The sequence below is a fragment of the Juglans microcarpa x Juglans regia genome, chromosome 2D (assembly GCF_004785595.1).
Source record: "Juglans microcarpa x Juglans regia isolate MS1-56 chromosome 2D, Jm3101_v1.0, whole genome shotgun sequence".
In the NCBI taxonomy this organism is placed as follows: Eukaryota; Viridiplantae; Streptophyta; class Magnoliopsida; order Fagales; family Juglandaceae; genus Juglans; species Juglans microcarpa x Juglans regia.
In genome coordinates this window covers 34,134,864-34,145,446 of record NC_054596.1, presented here as the reverse complement: position 1 = coordinate 34,145,446, position 10,583 = coordinate 34,134,864, and positions in this window count along the sequence as shown.

Here is a 10,583-nt window from a genome sequence, read left to right as displayed (position 1 = left end):
TAATATAGTTGGGTATAAAATACATTTAGAATGTACTTTTGAGCTCACAGAGAAGTAAGATGTCGGGCAGCCAGGGGACTAGACCCGCACTTCGTTGTGACTGAGGTCGGGTAGCCTGAGACTAGACCCACCTGTTGACTCTCCACGAAAAGGTAAGATGTTGGGCTGCAAGGGGTTGGATTCACATTTTGCTATGAGGGAGGTCGGGTAGTTTGAGACTGAACTCGCTTGTTGATTGTCCATAGGAAGGTAAATAATCAGGTAGCTAAGGGCTGGACCCGCGCTCATCCGTGAGAGAGGTCAAGCAACCTAAAGACTAAACTCACCCCTTTGAGCTTGACGGGCAGACAAGAAGTCGGGTAGCCAAAGGGTTAGACCCTCATTTCGCTGTAAGGGAGGTCAGGTAGCCTGAGGCCGGACTCCCCTGTTGACTCTCTACGGGAAGCTAAGATGTTGGGCAATCAAGGGGCTATGCCATTTTCACTCAATAGAAATTTCGTAACTCCATGAGATAACGTGTAAACCCACCCTTCCTTACCATTGATGGTAACATGCAACTTTTCAAAATTCTTTACTGTATATCTTATCAAGCAATGGTTGACAAAAATTCTTGACTATATAACTTTAAAGAAGCTGATGGGTTCCGTTTGAATATTGAGTTGAGTTGAGATGAGTTAAATTCTTTATAAATAATAGTAAATTGAGATTGTAAAGTGAGTTTAGTGGAGCCAACCTAAGATGAGTTTAGATGTATTTGGATGTTAAGATAAATTTAAATATATGTATGGGAAGTTGAAAAAGTTTGTGGGTCCTATGTATAAAAAGGTTTTGAGTTGAGATGAGTTTAGTGATTTGAGAGTTGAGTATTTAGATGTTAGACTCAGTTTAAAATTAAACTGAATCAATTCAGTTTAAGTTCCATACGTGTAAGGCCCAGTTTCTTTGTCAAAGTGGCTTGGAACCGTGCGTGGAAATGGCCCAGCCATTTCAGTGCTTAGTGAGACCACCAAGCGGCGTCGTTTTAGGGAGGTTAGTAGTTCTCTTCCTCCATCTCCGTCACTTTCTCCCTTTCTCTTCGCATTTTCAGTTATTATTTAAGTTTCTCCAGCAACTCTCTCTCATCTCCCACGTCTCCCACTTCTCCCACGTCTCCCTCTTCTCTTTTCGATTTCATCTTTGTTTCTGGTTACTGGCATTAGTTTGAGTTTCCGAATCCCATGCCCTAGACCTCCTCACGTGGATTTCTGTTGCTGCGTTGCTTCTGGTTTCCCGAGTGTTGCCGTCTGCTATACTCTGTTTTTCCTCCATTTCTGCATTTTGGTTTCCGTCTGCAACTCACGGGCATCAATTCGCATCCCCTCCATTTTCGATTGGTAAGGGTTTCTTTCTCATCCAAGTATCGGTTTCTCCTTCTGTAACCGTGCGATTTCTGCTTCTTAGTTTTGGGTTTGGTTTATCTTCTTTTTGATGCAATATCTGTTTTGGCTGTGAATTTGAGTAGTTTTTGTGAGTTTTTCTGGTTGTTGCGTGGTGAGTATTTCGGGTTGGTGTTTTGTCCTAGGTTTGGATTATTTAAAGTTTCATTGTAGTGGAATTGTTGGACTGGTGGTGGGGAAAATATTTGGAAGTGTTAGTTTATACTTTATGTTATGGAGTTGGGAATGGAAAGAAGAGTGCTTTGTGTAGTGTAAACTGGTTTTGTTGGCAAAATCTGTGTACTTCGCTCGAGCAGACTGTCGAGCGCGATTCGAGCGAACAGCCAAATGAGCATTGGCTTGAGCGGAGTGTCGAGCGAGACTCGAGCGAACCTCTCTGACTTGCATTCGCTCGAGCGGAGTGTCGAGCGAGACTCGAGCGAACCTCTCTGTCTTGCTTTAGCTCGAGCGGAGTGTCGAGCGAGACTCGAGCGAACCTCTCTGACTTGCCTTCGCTCGAGCGGACTGTCGAGCGAACTTGGCTCGAGCCAACTGTCGAGCCAACTTTCAGCAAACACTTTTTCAGTTCCGAATCAGTCTCCACTTATAGCCAACGTACTGAGTTTAGTATAGAATATTTTGGGTCGAAGTGTGGGCTGTCCGGATTGTTATTTGGCTAGTTAAGTTTGATTAAACTCGTTGAATTATGGTCTAGAGTTTGAGTTCTGAGTTGTTTAAGACCAATTGTGTATTGTTGGACTTTAATATTTAGTTTATATTATCTTATGAATAGGTGGCGAGACGGATAGAGATCGTATTCAAGTCATAGATAATACGCTGCAGGAGTCAGGTAAGCGGGGTTCCTATGCTAGGTTTTATACAAGTTAATAAGACTGAGGTTGATTTTCTGAAAACTTTGCATATTTTGTGTTGTGTTGGGAACTTGTGAAAATAAAGATCAACCTCGGTCACTCATCTGCATACTCATGAAATCTGTACGAAAAAGGAAAAATATGTTCTGGCATGCATTGTGTAGACATGAGCTAAATTCTGTCATGTGGTTTCTGAAATCTGAAAAATGAGCGATATTGAGAATATGAAAAGCTGTACTTTTATTTAGAAAGATGTTCTGACTTTTGTGTTCAGTGTCGGTAAACTGTCTGATTCTGTTTCGGTACTCTGTATTATTTTGATGTAACATTTGAAAACCTTTGGCATGGTGTACTGGTTTTTTTTGTATCTGACTCTGTCTCTGCTTTGCTCTGCTCTGCTCTGTTTGGATTGGTACCAACTTCTCTGTCTCTGAGTGCACCCACTTTGGAAACAAAGTGGCTTTATTGTGGTCTTTCCTGTGTGCACACTCGGGGCTCCGAGAAGAATAAAGGAAAGATTTCACCTCTGTCTCTCCTGGTTTGGCCACCGGGGTTAGCACAACCCTACCACGGGGGTGAAACATGGTCTCTGCTCTGTTTGATGCTCTGTTTTGATTTGATGATGATACTCAGTTTATGTTATGCCAAAGTACCATGGGTTTTACTTGTTTTAAAACCATCGCTCTGTTATTTTGAAAATATGTTCTGTTCTGCATGATAACTCTGGAAAAATATTTTGTTCTGCATACTCTCCTTGATAAATGCTCATGTTTGCACGCTAGCATATGATTTCTGCTTACTGAGTTGTTAATGACTCACCCCCTATCATTATAATATTTTTCAGATGATGTGGTGAGTCCAAATGAGGACCTGGATTAGAATGCTCTTTGTGTCTAAAGCTGAGGAGATGTTGGTAGAAGAAGGACTTCTGGTGTTCTTAGTTTTAATATCTTTGGGTTTTATTTATGTCTTGAGTTTAGTAAGATTTATGAAATATTTAGTTGGTTTGTTATGACTATCGGGAAGTTATGGACCCCTTTGATTTATTATTATTGCATTAAAGATTGTGTGGAGTTTATAATGAGATTATTGAGAAGATTTGAGATTGATTTTCATTTATGAAGTTGTTGGAGATTATTCTTTGGATGTGTTGGGAGACATGTTTATGAGTGACAGGTAGTAATCTCCAAGCCACCCGGGTTTGGGGCGTTACATTTGGTATCAGAGCCAGGTTAGAATTCTGCATACTATAAACCTAGGAGGTTTAGATTTCTGTGGGTGCATAGGATTGAATATTGTGGAAGTGGGAAGTCTTAGAATTCGCAGGCTTTGCGAATAACTATGAAGTGTGGTATTTCATAGGTCTATGAACTAAATTCATGTTGATTAAGGTTTAGTTTAGTGGCGGAGCCTTCTTAAATACTCAGATGGAGTAAGATGTTAAATTTTGGAGAGATTGACTATTACTACCGTTGTGCGTTCCTCTTTTGTCTCTGTTATAGATATTCTTATATTTTTGAATTCTAATATATATATACGTTTTGTTTTTACAAATACCACTAATTTTCTATGTTCTTATAAATTCTATTTTCGAAGCGATTTTTTTTTAAAATTCTAGTTATTTTGTCAGGATGCCACCTCGTCGTAGAGAACAAAGCATGTCGGATCTGAATGCGATCGAGAACGAAAGGGAAGCAAACACGAGTGCTTCCGACGTGTTACGAGCAGCTGCACATCAATTAATTGATGACCTTGTGCAAAATCCCACGGGTCGCCAGCGTAATTTCAATGAAGGGGGTTGTACTGTTGAGCAATTCAATCGTATGCATCCTCCTTTATTTGATGGGAGAGGCGATCCAACTTTGGCGGAGGATTGGGTTCAGGACATTGAGGAGATTTTGCGAGTCCTAACTTGTACTGAGGAGCAAAAAGTGGCGTACGCCACATTCAAGCTTACTGGGGAAGCGAAGAGGTGGTGGATCTCTGAAAGATCTATCAGGGAAGCAGAGGGGACAGAGATAGTCAGTTGGCTGCACTTCAAGCAGATCTTTCTTGAGCGCTTCTTCCCTAGCTCTTTCCGTGAGGACAAGGCTATGGAATTTGCCACCTTGGTTCAGGGAACCATGACGGTACACCAGTATGCTGCTAGGTTTACTGAGTTATCCCGTTTTGCTACTTATTTGATTCCCGATGAGGAAAAGAAGGCACGCAAATTTGAGCAAGGACTGAATGAGAAACTGTATGTGCGTGTGGTGGGCTTCCAGATTCGGAACTTCTCAGAATTGGTGGATAAAGCAACAATTTTTGAAAGAACCCTTCAAAGAAGCGTTGCAATGCATGAACAGAGGAAAAGGACTACTCCTACTGGGTACCAGTCTGGCATGGATCAGGGACTATGGAAAAAGAGGAATGAAGGTAGTAGTTCGGGAAAAAGGCTGGTTCAGAGTAATCAACAGCCCTACCAGTGTAGGACATGCAATCAAGTGCACTCCGGAGAGTGCAGAAAAGGGGCGGGATTGTGTTTTCGTTGTGGCAAAACAGGTCACTACATCAGGGATTGCCCAATGCAAAATAGGAACAACCAGACATTCATACCGCCACCTCAGAGGAATGAAGTATCGGCCCGGGGCAGCAATCAACGTCCTGCTGCGCCTGCTCGAGTCTTTGCACTAACACCTGGAGAAGTTGATGGTAGGAATGACGTGATCACTGGTATGACTCTTTGGTTTTACTTCAAGGATTTATAGTTTCTATTATTTTCTTTTCTTTGATTGATTCTGGTTAAGACTTTGAATATTCTTGGTTCATGGATGAGTTTGAATGTGAATCACAGGTACTCTTTCTCTATTTTCTAGTAATGCTTTTGTGTTATTTGACTCGGGAGCGACACATTCTTTTGTTTCCACGGCGTACTCTAGATTTTGCACTTTAGATACTGAAAGGTTGAGGAACAAGTTAGTGGTTGCGACCCCAACAGGAAATTCTGTAGTCTGTAGTGAGATTTTACCTGGATGCCCTCTTTCTATAGAGGGAAGACTGATGCCAGCAGATTTAATAGTTTTCCACATGGTTGGGTTTGATGTAATTTTGGGTATGGATTGGCTGGCTTCCTATCACGCCAGTATTGATTGTGCTAAAAAGGAAGTGGTTTTCAGACCCCCTGATGAAGGTGAATTTCGGTTCACAGGGTCAAAAGTGAGGTTAACTCCACCCATCATTTCTGCCATTCAGGTTGGAAAACTGTTGCATGATGGTTGTCAGGGATTCCTAGCCTGTGTGGTAGAAGCACCAAAGGGGGAAGTGATGTTGGAACAGATACCTGTTGTGAGAGATTATCCAGAGGTCTTCCCTGAAGATTTATCGGGACTTCCACCCGAGCGGGAGGTAGAGTTTGCTATTGAGTTAGTTCCAGGCACGGCACCCCTTTCGAAAGCACCTTATCGCATGGCGCCATCTGAATTAGCGGAACTCAAAGAGCAGTTGCAAGATTTGTTAGATAAGGGTTTCATCAGGCCCAGTGTCTCACCTTGGGGAGCTCCAATTCTTTTTGTGAAGAAGAAGGATGGATCGATGAGAATGTGTATCGATTATAGGGAACTTAATCGAGTGACCATAAAGAATAAGTACCCGCTACCCCGTATAGAAGATTTGTTTGATCAGCTTCAGGGTGCTCAAGTATTTTCGAAGATTGATCTTCGATCAGGTTACCACCATTTGAAGATCAGAGCTGAAGACGTGGCTAAGACGGCGTTCAGAACCCGTTATGGCCATTATGAGTTTTTGGTCATGCCTTTTGGCCTGACTAACGCCCCAGCCGTATTTATGGACTTGATGAACAGGGTGTTCCATGAGTTTTTGGATAAGTTTGTGGTTGTCTTTATTGATGATATACTGATATACTCCAAAAGCGAGACCGAGCATGAAGAACATTTGAAGTTGGTACTTGGGACACTCAGAGACAAGCAGTTGTTTGCTAAGTTGAAGAAGTGTGAATTTTGGCTTGATTCAATCATGTTTCTGGGGCATGTAGTTTCGAAGGATGGTATTTCAGTGGACCCAGGAAAAGTGGAAGCCGTGGTTAATTGGTCGGCACCGAGGAATGTTCATGAGGTTAGAAGCTTTTTGGGATTGGCGGGGTATTACCGTCGATTCATTGATGGGTTTTCCAAGATAGCAGTCCCTCTCACTGCACTCACCAGGAAAAATAATAGGTTTGAATGGACAGCAAAGTGTGAAGAAAGCTTCCAAGAGTTGAAACAGAGATTAGTGTCAGCCCCAGTGTTAACAGTTCCCACAGCTAGAGGCGGATTTGTTGTCTATAGCGATGCTTCTAGGCTTGGTTTGGGGTGTGTATTGATGCAACATGGGAAGGTTATAGCTTATGCCTCACGCCAACTGAAAGTGTATGAGCAGAATTATCCCACTCATGATCTGGAACTCGCGGCAGTCATTTTTGCACTTAAGCTTTGGAGACATTACTTGTATGGAGAAAAGTGCGAAATTTATACGGATCACAAGAGTTTGAAGTATGTCTTTACCCAAAAAGAATTAAACATGAGACAAAGGAGGTGGCTTGAGTTGTTCAAGGATTATGATTGCACCATTAATTATCACCCAGGCAAAGCTAATGTTGTAGCCGACGCTCTAAGTAGGAAGTCAGTGGGACCGACAATTGCAGCTATTACCACTCAGCATAGGTTGTTGATGGATTTAGAAAGAGCCGGTATTGAAGTCTTTTCTAGTGATACAAGTGCTGTCATGGCCAGTTTAGTGGTTCAACCTGCTTTGATAGATAGAATCAAAGATGCTCAGAAAGTGGACTCAGAGTTGGTGAAGCTAAGGGAAGAGATCGGAAACGGGGACAAACCTGATTTTTGTATTTCCAAGGATGGAGTTTTGAGGTTTAGGAGTAGAGTATGCATACCTGCTGATGATGAACTAAAAAGGTTGATTCTTGAAGAGGCACACCGTTCTTTGTATACTGTTCACCCAGGGAGTACCAAGATGTATCGGGATTTGAGAGAGTCCTTTTGGTGGAATGGCATGAAAAGGGAAATTGCTAAATTCGTAGAACAATGCCTGACCTGCCAACAAGTGAAGGCGGAACATCAGAGACCTGCAGGATTATTACAGCCACTTCAGATTCCAGAGTGGAAATGGGAACATATCTCCATGGATTTTGTGACAGGTCTACCAAGGACCGTAAGCGGGCAAGATGCTATATGGGTGATCGTGGATCGCTTATCGAAGACCGCCCGTTTTGTGCCCATTAAAGTTTCTTATAAACTAGAGAAACTAGTTGAACTGTATGTGCGGGAGATAGTGAGGTTGCATGGAGTACCGGTATCCATTGTGTCGGATCGAGATCCTCGCTTTACCTCGAAGTTCTGGCAAAGCTTACAGGAGGCAATGGGTACTCAGCTAAGTTTCAGTACCGCTTTTCATCCTCAGACAGATGGACAGTCAGAAAGAACTATTCAGATTTTAGAAGACATGTTGAGGGCATGCTTGATGGATTTCAAGGGATCTTGGATGCAACATTTACCATTGGTTGAGTTTGCATATAATAATAGCTTCCAGGCTAGCATTGGGATGGCACCTTACGAGGTTTTGTATGGCAGGAGATGTAGGTCTCCATTGTATTGGGATGAAGTAGGTGAAAGGAAACTTCTAGGGCCAGAGATTATTCAGCAGACCACCGAAAAGATAGATATCATTCGGGCTAGAATGAAAGCAGCTCAAAGTCGACAGAAGAGCTATGCAGATAAACGCCGCCGTCAGTTAGAGTTTGCGATGGGAGATAAGGTTTTCGTGAGAATTTCCCCAATGAAAGGAGTTATGAGATTCAGAAAGAAAGGTAAGTTGAGTCCTAGATACATTGGGCCGTTTGAGATTCTTGATCAGTTTGGACCGGTGGCGTACAGGGTGGCTCTACCACCGGCGTTCTCGGGAGTACATAACGTGTTCCATGTGTCCATGTTGAGGAAGTACATCCATGACCCCACTCACATCATAGATCATGAACCCTTGCAGATTCAAGAGGACATGACCTACACCGAGGAACCATTGCGGATTCTGGACAGGAAAGAGCAAGTATTGCGGAATCGAACTATTGCTTTGGTTAAAGTATTGTGGAATAATCATGCTATCAATGAAGCATCTTGGGAATTCGAGGAAGAGATGAGAGTAAAGTACCCTCACTTGTTCGAAGGAAATTACTATAGCTTGTAAAAAACTTCTGAGGACGGAATTCTTGTAAGGGGAGGAGGATGTAAGGCCCAGTTTCTTTGTCAAAGTGGCTTGGAACCGTGCGTGGAAATGGCCCAGCCATTTCAGTGCTTAGTGAGACCACCAAGCGGCGTCGTTTTAGGGAGGTTAGTAGTTCTCTTCCTCCATCTCCGTCACTTTCTCCCTTTCTCTTCGCATTTTCAGTTATTATTTAAGTTTCTCCAGCAACTCTCTCTCATCTCCCACGTCTCCCACTTCTCCCACGTCTCCCTCTTCTCTTTTCGATTTCATCTTTGTTTCTGGTTACTGGCATTAGTTTGAGTTTCCGAATCCCATGCCCTAGACCTCCTCACGTGGATTTCTGTTGCTGCGTTGCTTCTGGTTTCCCGAGTGTTGCCGTCTGCTATACTCTGTTTTTCCTCCATTTCTGCATTTTGGTTTCCGTCTGCAACTCACGGGCATCAATTCGCATCCCCTCCATTTTCGATTGGTAAGGGTTTCTTTCTCATCCAAGTATCGGTTTCTCCTTCTGTAACCGTGCGATTTCTGTTTCTTAGTTTTGGGTTTGGTTTATCTTCTTTTTGATGCAATATCTGTTTTGGCTGTGAGTTTGAGTAGTTTTTGTGAGTTTTTCTGGTTGTTGCGTGGTGAGTATTTCGGGTTGGTGTTTTGTCCTAGGTTTGGATTATTTGAAGTTTCATTGTAGTGGAATTGTTGGACTGGTGGTGGGGAAAATATTTGGAAGTGTTAGTTTATACTTTATGTTATGGAGTTGGGAATGGAAAGAAGAGTGCTTTGTGTAGTGTAAACTGGTTTTGTTGGCAAAATCTGCGTACTTCGCTCGAGCAGACTGTCGAGCGCGATTCGAGCGAACAGCCAAATGAGCATTGGCTTGAGCGGAGTGTCGAGCGAGACTCGAGCGAACCTCTCTGACTTGCATTCGCTCGAGCGGAGTGTCGAGCGAGACTCGAGCGAACCTCTCTGTCTTGCTTTAGCTCGAGCGGAGTGTCGAGCGAGACTCGAGCGAACCTCTCTGACTTGCCTTCGCTCGAGCGGACTGTCGAGCGAACTTGGCTCGAGCCAACTGTCGAGCCAACTTTCAGCAAACACTTTTTCAGTTCCGAATCAGTCTCCACTTATAGCCAACGTACTGAGTTTAGTATAGAATATTTTGGGTCGAAGTGTGGGCTGTCCGGATTGTTATTTGGCTAGTTAAGTTTGATTAAACTCGTTGAATTATGGTCTAGAGTTTGAGTTCTGAGTTGTTTAAGACCAATTGTGTATTGTTGGACTTTAATATTTAGTTTATATTATCTTATGAATAGGTGGCGAGACGGATAAAGATCGTATTCAAGTCATAGATAATACGCTGCAGGAGTCAGGTAAGCGGGGTTCCTATGCTAGGTTTTATACAAGTTAATAAGACTGAGGTTGATTTTCTGAAAACTTTGCATATTTTGTGTTGTGTTGGGAACTTGTGAAAATAAAGATCAACCTCGGTCACTCATCTGCATACTCATGAAATCTGTACGAAAAAGGAAAAATATGTTCTGGCATGCATTGTGTAGACATGAGCTAAATTCTGTCATGTGGTTTCTGAAATCTGAAAAATGAGCGATATTGAGAATATGAAAAGCTGTACTTTTATTTAGAAAGATGTTCTGACTTTTGTGTTCAGTGTCGGTAAACTGTCTGATTCTGTTTCGGTACTCTGTATTATTTTGATGTAACATTTGAAAACCTTTGGCATGGTGTACTGGTTTTTTTTTTGTATCTGACTCTGTCTCTGCTTTGCTCTGCTCTGCTCTGTTATGCTCTGCTCTGTTTGGATTGGTACCAACTTCTCTGTCTCTGAGTGCACCCACTTTGGAAACAAAGTGGCTTTATTGTGGTCTTTCCTGTGTGCACACTCGGGGCTCCGAGAAGAATAAAGGAAAGATTTCACCTCTGTCTCTGCCTGGTTTGGCCACCGGGGTTAGCACAACCCTACCACGGGGGTGAAACATGGTCTCTGCTCTGTTTGATGCTCTGTTTTGATTTGATGATGATACTCAGTTTATGTTATGCC